Raw genomic sequence first — 11,708 nt, 5'->3', positions numbered from 1 at the left:
AGGAGGCAGAAGGAAGGGAAGATCAGGGTTATTTGGGAAGTGTGTTTGCACAGATGCGGTTGGGTGTGGACTCTCAGCCCCTGGTGATCAGGATGTTCTCTTGCTGGTTCCTTTCTCAGGGGAGAACCCCTTTCTAGGGGGAAATGTTATGACCTGCTTTCGGAAAGGGGATGTCAGAGAGCCCTTTCTACCTCTGCTGCTTCTCATGTGCCCTCAGCTGAAAATAACCAGTATGCCAACACGGCATATTCTGGGGGAGCGTGTCCTGAACCCCTCCAGCCTCACCGATCAGTTAAATGTCTTAGGAGCAAACCTGGGGTTTCTAAGGAAGAAGGCATTCAGCCTCAAAATCGTGACATCGTTGTGTGTGTCTGTGTCTCAGTTTGTGTGTCTGTGTGTGTGGACCCTAGTGGCTGGTTCTCCGGAGAACTCAGACTGATACACAGACTCACTTAATAGACCCATCCACCATCTCCCACTTTCCTCCATATTGTTGTCTTGTTTTTTTCTTTTCCTTCTGGAGAAAAAAGGAGGTGATTAGATTACATGACATGAAAGTGAATCCGGAGAGTAAAGAATGTGTTGTCACCAGGTTAGGAGGAAGCAAAAGGCCTTAACATGGAGCCAGTATATTTATTTCCTTCCATATTTTCTACTATGATGTGAAGAATGCCTTTGTGTAAAACTAGGGAAGGTATTTATTTCCTTATTCAAAGAAGACCGGAGTAGGTTTGCCGGAAGTAGGAGGAGACTTTTTTTTTCTTTTTCCAGATACTCACTTTGAGAACCCAGTAGAGTTCCTGATGGCAAAACTCACAAAACTGTGGAGACCTCTCTATGACTAGGACCCCATAAAGTTTTAAATTAGGACCCCTCCCCCTTCCACCACCATGCAAGATGTCTCTTGCATCCATGGTAAATATTTATTCTAAGCCTGGGAAGTTGTCTCATTGCCTCGGAGTCCTTTCATAAAGAGGCTTAGTGGATTGAGTCACTATTAGAATAAATATACTAACGATGATCCCACTCATTAGTAGCAGACGGCAGATCTTTCAAATTTGAGAAACATCTATATTTAGAACATTTCTCAGAGAGCTCTCCTTCCTAGCAGCTGCCTTATCGCTATTTATGGGAGGATCAAAATGAAAGGAAAACATGAACAAGTCTAAGAACTGGCCTCAGGGACTCTCTTAACAAAAGAAAAATAATCAGACTTAGAACGAGAATTAAAACCACATCTGACATACATCCCCCTTCTTATATTCCCCTTCGTCCCCAACTCTGTCCCTGACCCTCCAGAAGGCTGTTTGGATCTCTGGGCCCCTGGTCTGAAACCTTTCCCGTCAAAACCCAGCCCCAGCTCCTCAGCCAGTCTCCTTCAATCCTAAAACTCCAACTTTCCCAGAAAAACCCTGAAATGGCCAGCTGCTTATTCTAACTATTCTTTCTTTACAAGATTGATAGAGAGTACCTCAGCCTGATCTCCTGGCCGGGGAGATACAGTTTACTCACGTAAATGCTGAAAGTCAGTAAATCTAGCAGGAGCCCCCAAGAAGGGCAATGAAGCTCGTTTTGCGGGGCCTGATAATTCCTCATCTTCTCAGGGATTTGTCATCAAGCTCCACCATTCTCAGGCATTCCTATGCACTGTCCTTGATGAGTGTTGCCTGGACCCCCATCGCAAGGAATTCATATCTCCTGGATAGCAACAGACCTCTTAAATTATAAAGTCCCTTTATTTCTGCTCTCAGAGGATCCTGTCCAATTTAGAAGCTTTTTACAACCCAACTCACAGAGACCTTCACTGAGGGGAAACTTTCCAGCCCATGAGTATATGGTGGTTACTGGGCAGGCCCAATGGCCCCCCTCACAGGGGAAACAGAGGGCTGGAGCCTCTGTCTGGCCCTCGGGGGAATCACCAGGACATGGGTCAAGTGTTCAAGGGTTAATAGGAACAATGGAGGAGGCCTGTTCTTCCCAAGTGAGTTGGTCTAAGTTTGAAATATAGAGGAACGCATTTGTGAAGCATTTTATACAAACTTTAAAGGTACACTGTTTTCAAGCTGGGAGCCCCAGAACATAGAAATCTTCTAATTTCTGCTTCAGTGGGAAATTTTCTCCCCGATATTAAAAAAACAAATCCACAGTAGTGTGGTCGGTTGGACAGGATAACCTCTGAGTAGTAACAAGGGAGGCAGCCACCTGGTTCTTTGAAAATAGCTTGCAAGAAAGCCAACGAAAAAAAAGGAACAAAAAGCAACAACTCTTGCTTTACAACCTGAATCTTTGGAAAGGCAAAAGCATTCCTGAGGATGACTTAAAGCTCCCTCAGAGGTCTCCCTGTTATTGCAAAAAAAACCAGGTCATGGGAAGAGAAATGATCCTGCACTAAGAAAAAGGAAAGTCTAAGAAACAATGCCCCTCAGTCCCATAACTCTGAAAATATTCATCTTTCTCCTGAGGGACAGTTGCCCCTTCAATGACAGGGTCAGCCAGGACTCCGTCACACCGGGAGCCTACCATGAAACTTCAAACAGAGGCTCAGGAACTGGGTTTCTTGATGGATGTTGGTGCAACTTCCTCTCCTGTCTGCTCAGAGAAGTTACCTCTCCCTGTCCCCCCTGATTCTCTGCAGCCTGTGGAGTCTCAGGGACCCATCTTACTGCCCGAGTCCCCACCTAGCCCAGTATCTTCAGGCCCTCTTCACACTCACCAGGCCTGGGTACTGTCCAGCCAACCTTGTTGGTAAAGATTTGTTATCTACTGTTAATACTACTATAAATTGCAATAAAAAGGCATTTTTGTTTTCTTACCTTCAGGCCAAGCCCCAAGTTTCCTGCTTTCTTTACTGGAAGCTCATCCTGATATAAATTCCTCTGAAGAGGATGGATCTTTGAGAGATGCCCCCGTCAGTCTTTGGGCTACACACGTGAATGAAGTTGGGCTGTTAGGAAGTGGGGGCCTGTGTGTATTTCTTGGGAGAGGAGCCCACCCTCTCCCTCAGTGGCTCAACACCCTCTCTCCAGAGACTCAGAGCAAGGGATTAACCCTGTAATAGAGTCTCTCTTGAAACACAACATCCTTGTCTTTACCACCCCACCTTGTGACACCTCAATCTTGCCCACAAAGAAAGAAGGCAAATTTGACTCAGAGGGAAACCAAATCCATCAATGTATAGGACCTAAGGACCCTAATCTCTTTCATAATTCCTCTGCGCCCTGTGGTTCCCAATCCAGCTGATATTCTTCATTGTTCCTGCTGATGCAACCTGGTTTACAGAAATGACCTCTGTGCAGCTTTCTTTTCAATCCCACTGCACCCCGGCCCCTGGTTTCTTGTGCATTCACATTTAAAGAGAAACAATTACTGAAATCTATAAAGAATTTATCAAACTCAACATCCAAAAACAATAATTCAGTTGAGAAATGGGCAGAAGACATGAATAGACATTTTTCCAAAGAAGACATCCAGATGGCTAACAGACACACGAAAAGATGCTCAGCATCAGTCATCATCAGATACAAATCAAAACGATGATGAGATACCACCTCATACCTGTCAGAATGGCTAAAATTAACAGCACAGGAAACAACAGGTGTTGGTGAGGATGCAGAGAAAGGGGAACCCTCATGCACTGTTGGTGGGAATTCAAACTGGTATAGCCACTCTGGAAAACAGTATGGAGGTTCCTCAAAAAGTTAAAAATAGAACTACCCTATGACTCAGCAATTGCTCTACTAGGTATTTATCCAAAGGATATTAAAGTACAGATTTGAAGAGTACATGCACCCTGCTGTTTATAGCAGCACTGTCAATAATAGCCAAATTATGGAGAGAGCCCAAATGTTCATTGACTGATGAGTGGATAAAGAAGAGGTGGTATATATACACAATGGAATATTACTCAGCCATCAAAAAGAATGAAATCTTGCCATTTGCAATGATGTGGATGGAACTAGAGGGTATTATGCTAAATGAAATAGGTCAGTCAGAGGAAGACAAGTACCATATGATTTCACGCATATGTGGAATTTAAGAAAGAAAACAGATGAACATACAGGAAGTGGGGGGAGGAGAGAGGGAAACAAGCCATAAGAGATTCTTAATGATAGAGAACAAATTGAGGGTTGATGGAGGGAGGTGGGTGAGGGATGGGCTAGATGGGTGATGGAGATTAAGGAGGACACTTGTGATTATGAGCACTAGGTATTGTAGGTAAGTGATGAATCATTGACTTCTGCTTCAGAAACTAATATTGCACTGTATGTTAACTTACTAAAATTTAAATTAAAAAATAAAATAAAATAAAGGGAGACAATTAACCTGGATTTGCATACCCCAAGGAATATTATGAGTCTTCCTCAATATTTGAGCAAGTCCTTAAAGCCCACCTAGATGCTATAACCTTTACCCAAGGCTCCCTCTGGTACAATGTATAATGAACTTTTAGTCTGTAATTAAACCAAGCAGGGAGCTGTTGTGCACTCCTTCATTCTCTAAAGGCACTAGCTGAATGAGGCCATAAAGCCGATACATCCAAACTTCAAAGAGTGAAAACAACTGTTATCTGTTTAGGATGATGTTACCCATTTAGGAGATGTCTCAGGGCTTTCAAAATCTCACTCCAAATCTTGTGTCAATTTTGTCCATCCCTCTCCCCAAAATGAAAACACAGTTATGTAAATTTTTAGGGGAAGCTGGCTCCTGCCTCTAAAGAGTTCCTAATTTTGCAATTTTTGATCAACCTTTGTATGCTCTTCAATCAGGTATCAATTCAGAGCCTATTTCCTGGATTCCAGATGCTTTCACCTCCTTTGAAGCTTTAAAACTGGCTCTGTCCACACCCCCAGCTCTTAGCTTACCTAATTTTGACAAGCCGTTTTGTTTATACTGTCATGAAAGTACTGGAATTGCTGCCTGCATTCTGGGACAACCCTGTGCCTCTCGGATACAGCAGTAGCATATTTCTCGTGCCCATCAGACCCTCCGACTTCTGGTATGTCCCCATGCTTATTTGTGGTGGCCACAGCTGCCGCCTTGATTGACAAAGCCAGCACTCTGACATTAAGCTCCCCTAGTCCCCTGTGTGTCCCCACGCGGTGCCTGCTCTCTTACACGTTCATAAAACATAGCACCTCTCTACATGGCGACAGACCCCTTACAAACAAGCTCTTTTTTTTTTTAAGATTTTATTTATTTATTTGACAGAGAGAGACACAGCGAGAGAGGGAACACAAGCAGGGGGAGTGGGAGAGGGAGAAGCAGGCTTCCCGTGGAGCAGGGAGCCCAATGTGGGGCTCGAACCCAGGACCCCAGGATCATGACCTGAGCTGAAAGCAGACGCTTAACGACTGAACCACCTAGGTGTCCCACAAACAAGCTCTTTTACCTAACCCTCCATCATCTTACTTCCATTGCTAATGGAATTATAATTGCTAACCTATTACAGCTATTCACCCCCCTTCTAAAATCGTCATTCTTCACTGCTCAGCCCGTACTAAGAAATTTGATGTTATATCTTTAGAAAATGATATGGCTGACAGACCTGCTAAGAATGCACCCCAAATAGACCTCCTGATCTTTTCTCCACTCAGTTGCTAACCCTACCTTTATCCCCAACTGACAGTATTAATTACCCGGCAAATGCCCCATAGTCTATCAGGGACAGTTGGATACGAAAGGGTGTTAAACAACTATCAGATGGATTATATAGTGGGTCAAATGGACTTCCTAGAGCACCCTTTTTTTTTAACCATTTGGCCTGTACTTATCTCCCTACAAATTGGACACATCTGTAAAGATAATTAAGGAACTAAAAGACAATTGATTTTGCCGTAGCATCTACAACATTCCTGACCAAATTATTTCCCAGGGCACTACTTGTAAATGTCAGCAAATTCCTAGAAGTAATTAGCGTACCCCAAGAAGTCCTCCTAGGCCCACACTACCTTCAGGCACTTCAGATGGATTTTATAGATTTGCCCCTAGCCTTGGGCTATTCTCACTGTTTGGTCATCATCTGTATGCTTAGTGGATGGGCTGATGCTCCCTGACTAGATGTGCTCATGCCACAACAGTAGTAAAGAAATTAATACCTGAGACCATTCCTCGTTTTGCCATTCCTTTATGGATTGAGTCAGAAAAAAGGAACTCATTTGATAGCAGAAATAAACCACTTGCTTGCAAAAACTCTCGGGTACACGTTAAAACTTCATGCCCTATATCATCCTCAATCATCCGGGCAAATGGAACGTAAAAATCTAGACGTAAGAAGGACTGTAGGGAAATACCAAGAAATTAAGCATGAATGGCCAACGACATTGCCTCTGACCCTTATTAAGATCCAGAATACTCCAAGTAGGAGACATGGATCAACCCCTTTTGAAATAGTGTTTGGTCGTCAAAGCCTACTGGCATCTCTAAACCTTCCATTCACGGAGTAAGTGAAAAATGTGATGCTATGACTAACTCTAGACAAGGACTACCTCATCTACCTGAAGCACATCACCAACAGGTAAAAGAGGCATGGTCTCCACCAACTGATGAGGCTTGCCACACGTTTCAGCCAGAAGACCAAGTAGACATCAAGGTCTTTGGAAAAAAGCATATGCTGTCTCCTCCCTGGGAAGGACCTTATGAGGTGTTGCCATCAGAACAAAAGAGAAACCTGCCTGGATTCTTACAAGCCATGCCAAAATAGATTTTATTTAAGATTTTATTAAAGAATGAGTTTTAATACCAAAAGTATACTGATGCAAAATTAGAACTTAGGTTTTTTCTCTTTTTACAGACAAAAAATTTTCTTAGATTGTTGGTTTGCTTATTACAAAAAATTAAAAACAAAGTTTTTCCTTACATTTAATGTAAAGGCCAATGGCCTAGATATACAAACTTTTAATGCTTTGTATTCATCAGATTATTCAAGAAACCTGAGTCTTAATATTAAAAGAGCTGAATTTTGTTCACAACTGTGTAACCTTCTGCATTTGCCTTTAAAACGTTTTATTGTTGGCCCTCCTCTCTCCAGGCGTCCCTGTGAGAGGAACATCATCTTTCAACCCTGCAAGCCCGTCCCTGATGCTCGCCCATGATGCCCAAGGAAGACAGCACGACCTGGAAGTTCAACTACTTCCTTAAGATCATCCAACTTTTGGATGATCATCCAAATGCTCCACTGTGGAGCCGACAACGTGGGTTCCAAGAAGACATGCAAATCTGCATGTCCCTCCACGGGAAGGTTGTGGTGCTGAGGGCAAGAACACCATGACTTTCAAGGCCATCTGAGGGCATCCAGAGAGAACAACCCAGCTCTCGAGAAACTAGTGCCTCATATCTGGGTGAATGTGGGCTTCGTGTTCACCAGGGAGGACCTCACTGAGATCAGGGACATGCTCTTGACCAATAAGGTGCCAGCTGCCACCGATACTGGTGCCATAGTCCCAGTAAAGTCGCGATGCCAGCCCACCACACTTGTCTGGGGGCCTGAGAAGGCCTCCTACTTCCAGACTTTAGACATCACCACTAGAATCTCCAGGGGCACCACTGAAATCCTGAGTGAGGTGCAGCTGATTAAGACCGGAGACAGAGTGGGAACCAGCGAAGCCACACAGCTGAATAAGCTGAACATCTCCCCCTTGTCCTTCGGGCTGGTCGTCCAGCAGGTGTTGCACTACAGTGGCTTTACAACCCTGAAGGGCTTGACATCACAGAGGCAAATGCATTCTCGCTTCCCGGAGGGCATCTGCAGTGTTGCCCGAGGATGTCTTGCAGATAGGTTACCCGACTGTTGTATCAGTGTCCCATTCTACCATCAACAGATACAGGAGGTCCTGGCGTTGCCTGTGGAGACTGATCACACCTTCCACTTGCTAAAAAGGTCAAGGCCTTCTTGGCTGATCCACCTGCATTCGTGGCTACCGCTCCCGTGGCTGCCATGGCCACAGCCAAGGTGGGAGCAAAGGAAGATTCAGAAGAGTGGGACGAGGATATGGGATTTGGTCTCTTTGACTAATCACCAAAAAAGCAACCGATCCAGCCCACTTTATTTGTGAAACAGGGGAATAAAAACTTACTTTTCTTAAAAAACCAAAACAACCTTTTATTTTCACTTCAGTTGAATAGATAAATATCGTTGCTTAATGATCTACGATCATATTTAATCAAATGTTCAAATATTTTGATTTTTTTAACACAAACTTTCCAAAATCTAATTCTAAAATGAAGTATTTGGCCACAATGTAACTAAAATATTCCAGAGGATCTGTGCAACATTTTCAAGAGATTTGGTCACTTTATAAAAAAAGGAAGATATTACACTAATAAGGCTTATCTGGCATGTTAAATTACATAGGAAGCAGTGTCAAATAAGTGATATTAAGCACTCTTAGATTATATTTATATAGAAATATGTTATTAAAATGAGTGTTCTAGAAGTTGTATGAAACTCCTAGAAATCTGATATGTCCTGGTATATTACTACCTTGAACTGTTGTGTGTCATAGAAATAACCAATTTCTTTGTAAATTACATTGTAATGATCTCTCATCAGGTCTTTAAGCATGGCCGTTTTTAAGTCTTTTATAATTTACAGGCAGTTATAGGTTTACTCAGATGCTTTTACAAAGCTTTCTGCAAATATGCTTCATCTACAGTGAGACTGATGGAAACAACTCTTGAATATAGGTTTCTGATAAACTTAAGACCATAAAACTGAACTGGGTAAGAATTTCTGGAGCTACTGGGAGATTTGGATTCAAGCAAAACAAGAATTAATCATTTGGAACTCAATGAATGGAGGATGATTATAATTTTTATAAAATTTTTGTTTGAGACACTGTTGATTTATTAAATGCTTTTTTCCAGTATTAAAGAAGCTATTTTCTTTTAAGCTATAACTTACAGCAATTGGATAAAATATACCTTTGTGAAAAAACTGGAACATTTATCTTTTCCTCCCTACCTGGTCTGTCCAGAATTTTAAAACTTTCAGGGAGTATACTTATATTTTCATGACGATATGTTTATTTGCATAAATTTAATAAGAATCTGCTCTCCTTGTAACAGGACACAATTGGAAACACTGGTTATATTACCAAGGCTTTGACTGAAATGTCATATTCGAGAGGGGACATGCACAGACTCAGATAGGACTAGACTGCTCTAAGGAACTCAGGCAGACTTTATGGAGCCAATAAAGCCCCTTGGAAAAACAGCCCAAAACTTATATCTGAGTCTATAAGCAAGGCAGGCAGCTTTTATACACTGTAGACAAAGAGACAGAAATTCATGATGAATTAACAGGATAAAGAAAACCGATGTTTGGGAGCTTTAATTAGTAAGGAATCTTAGGAAACTTTTCTCTTAAGCTATGACTTACAGCAATTTGATAATCAGGCCAAGTTAAAAAAACAAAAACAGCAACAACAACTCGATTTCGCAAATAAATTAGTCTTAATTTGGCTGTCCTTGGTAAAAATGGGGGTGATTATAGAGAGAAAAATTATGTTTCAATAACACACCCTTGTGGATATTAGATTCTAACAGAGTTCACTATAAACGGGACTAGATCCTAATTTCTTCTAGTTTCCTCCAAAGCCTGGCTACAATTCTCCAAACTGATGTTTTCCACTTTTTCCCACCCTTTTGACTTGGAATCATTGGATCACTAAATGTACCCTTTTTCCTGAAGCCCTGCAAATTGCATATGAACAACTTGATGGACACTTCAGAGAAATCACCACAACAGCTCATATATAGACAGTCTTCGTGCCTGTTTCTCTCTGGGCCACTCAAAAAATCACCAGAGAGGGGCGCCTGGGTGGCTCAGATGGTTAAGCTCAGGTCACGATCTCCAGGTCCTGGGCTCGAGTCCCATGTCCGTCTCCCAGCTCAGTGGGGAGTCAGCTTCTCCGTCTCCCTCTGCTTCTGTCTCTCCCCCTGCTTGTGCTCTCTCTGTCTCTCAAATAAATAAATAAATAAATAAATAAATAATAAATAAATCTTCAAAAGAGAATCACCAGGGACACTCAAATTACAAGCCAAGAAAATCTGTCAGACTGCCATTACCTACTCTTCCTCTGTCTAAAGATGCTTTAAGAGTAACATCTAGAAATTCTCTCAACTGGCTACCCTCAGAACTCAGAAACTGGTTTATAATTTGACCCAATCATTAACCACTATTTTGCTTTTATTGCCATAGGATTGACACTTTTTTGTTTTTTAAAGATTTATTCATTTATTTTAGAGAGAGAGACAGAGACAGCAAACGGGGGGAGGGGCAGAGGGAGAGAGAGCATCTCAAGCAGACTCCCTGCTGAGCATGGAGCCTGACATGGGGCTCCATTCTAGGACCCTGAGATCATGACCTGAGCCAAAACTGAGTAGGATGCTCGACTGACTGAGCCACCCAGGCGCCCCTGAATTGCCTCTTATTACCTATCATTTGAAGCAGAGGCCTAACTGAGAACACACCTGATTCATCTCCTCCTGAAGTGAATTTGACTGAACTGACCCACTGTCAGAACTAAGAGACTGGTTCAAGGAGATGAAACAATCTATCAGCTCAACTTTGAATGTGTGAAACTCCCAGGAAAATTTCAGAGGAAGAAACTATACTGATCAAAGGCAGACCACCCAAAAATGTGGACCAAAAATCTGGGCTTACGTGGCTGGGTGACTAAACTAAACTTCCCAGCCGCCAGAGCCAAACCACAAGCCTCTTACATCAGCTATTTTGCAGCTTGTTCTGCTCTCACAGACTGACAGGATCACAAGAAAAATGGAGATGTAAGGACATTAACACCAGCAACGGCAAAGGTCATGGAACACCCCAGACTTTGAAAATCACAGGTTCCAACCTAACCTTGTCTATAAACCACGCTGGTCTTTTTATTTCATGTGGCAGCAAAAGCATAGAAAGGGGTCCCACCTGAATGGTCACGACCATATGGACTTGGATCCCTGACTCCTCTGGGACCAAGCACTCCACCCTAAATGCCCGCCAAATTACACTTGTTCATTGTGCCACACAAACATGCCTGTTGAAAAATCATAGAAAATCTGCTGATGTATCAGAATTCCAAGTTCTTTTCAGCATTAAGGATCTTATTCCCAAGTTTCAGAGATTGTGAATTAGAAAAGGCAATCCTAAAACTCTCTCTGGTAATGGAACAAGGTTCAGTACCACTATGCTAGCTTTAAGAATACTCCAGTCAGGAGGTAACAGCCTCTGCGGGAATCCGAATCTCCAAATCATCACGTCCTAGGGACAGGGTCTTCCCAGCAGGGGCGCTTGCCCAATCTATCAGTGAAAAATGTTGCTTTTAGGTAAACCCGTGAGACACACAATATCTAACTTAAATCTGTTTTTTTAAAAAAGGACTAATATTTTCCAACAGATAAATGAAACACAGACATTTGATTGGGCTGGTCTATTTCGAGGGTTGTGGGACTGGTTCCATGAGGTGTGGGGAAATGTGTTCTTTTCTGTTTATTCATCCTCATGCCTTTTTTTTTCCCCCAAATGTTTTGAGTATAGATGACACCCAATGTTACGTTAGTTTCAGGTGCACAACACAGTAATCTGCCAACCCTACACAGTAAGCTATGCTCACCACAGGGGTAGCTCTTGTCTGTCAGTCTCACGGTACGAGTACAATGGGCTTACAGCACCATCGGCGATATTCCCTATGCTGTGCCTTTTATTCCTG

The 11,708-nt window shown here is 42.5% G+C and overlaps 1 pseudogene; it reads left to right on the top strand.

Moving 5' to 3' along the window:
• The first annotated feature begins 7,030 nt into the window (after positions 1 to 7,030).
• Positions 7,031 to 8,102, top strand: LOC102738123 (putative ribosomal protein uL10-like pseudogene; annotated as a pseudogene).
• Positions 8,103 to 11,708: the final 3,606 nt, after the last annotated feature.

Source organism: Leptonychotes weddellii, chromosome 14 (genome assembly GCF_054177405.1).
Source record: "Leptonychotes weddellii isolate Sample4059 chromosome 14, ASM5417740v2, whole genome shotgun sequence".
Classification (NCBI taxonomy): Eukaryota; Metazoa; Chordata; class Mammalia; order Carnivora; family Phocidae; genus Leptonychotes; species Leptonychotes weddellii.
Note: the sequence above shows the minus strand (reverse complement) of the source record. Positions and strands in the feature narration are given on the sequence as shown.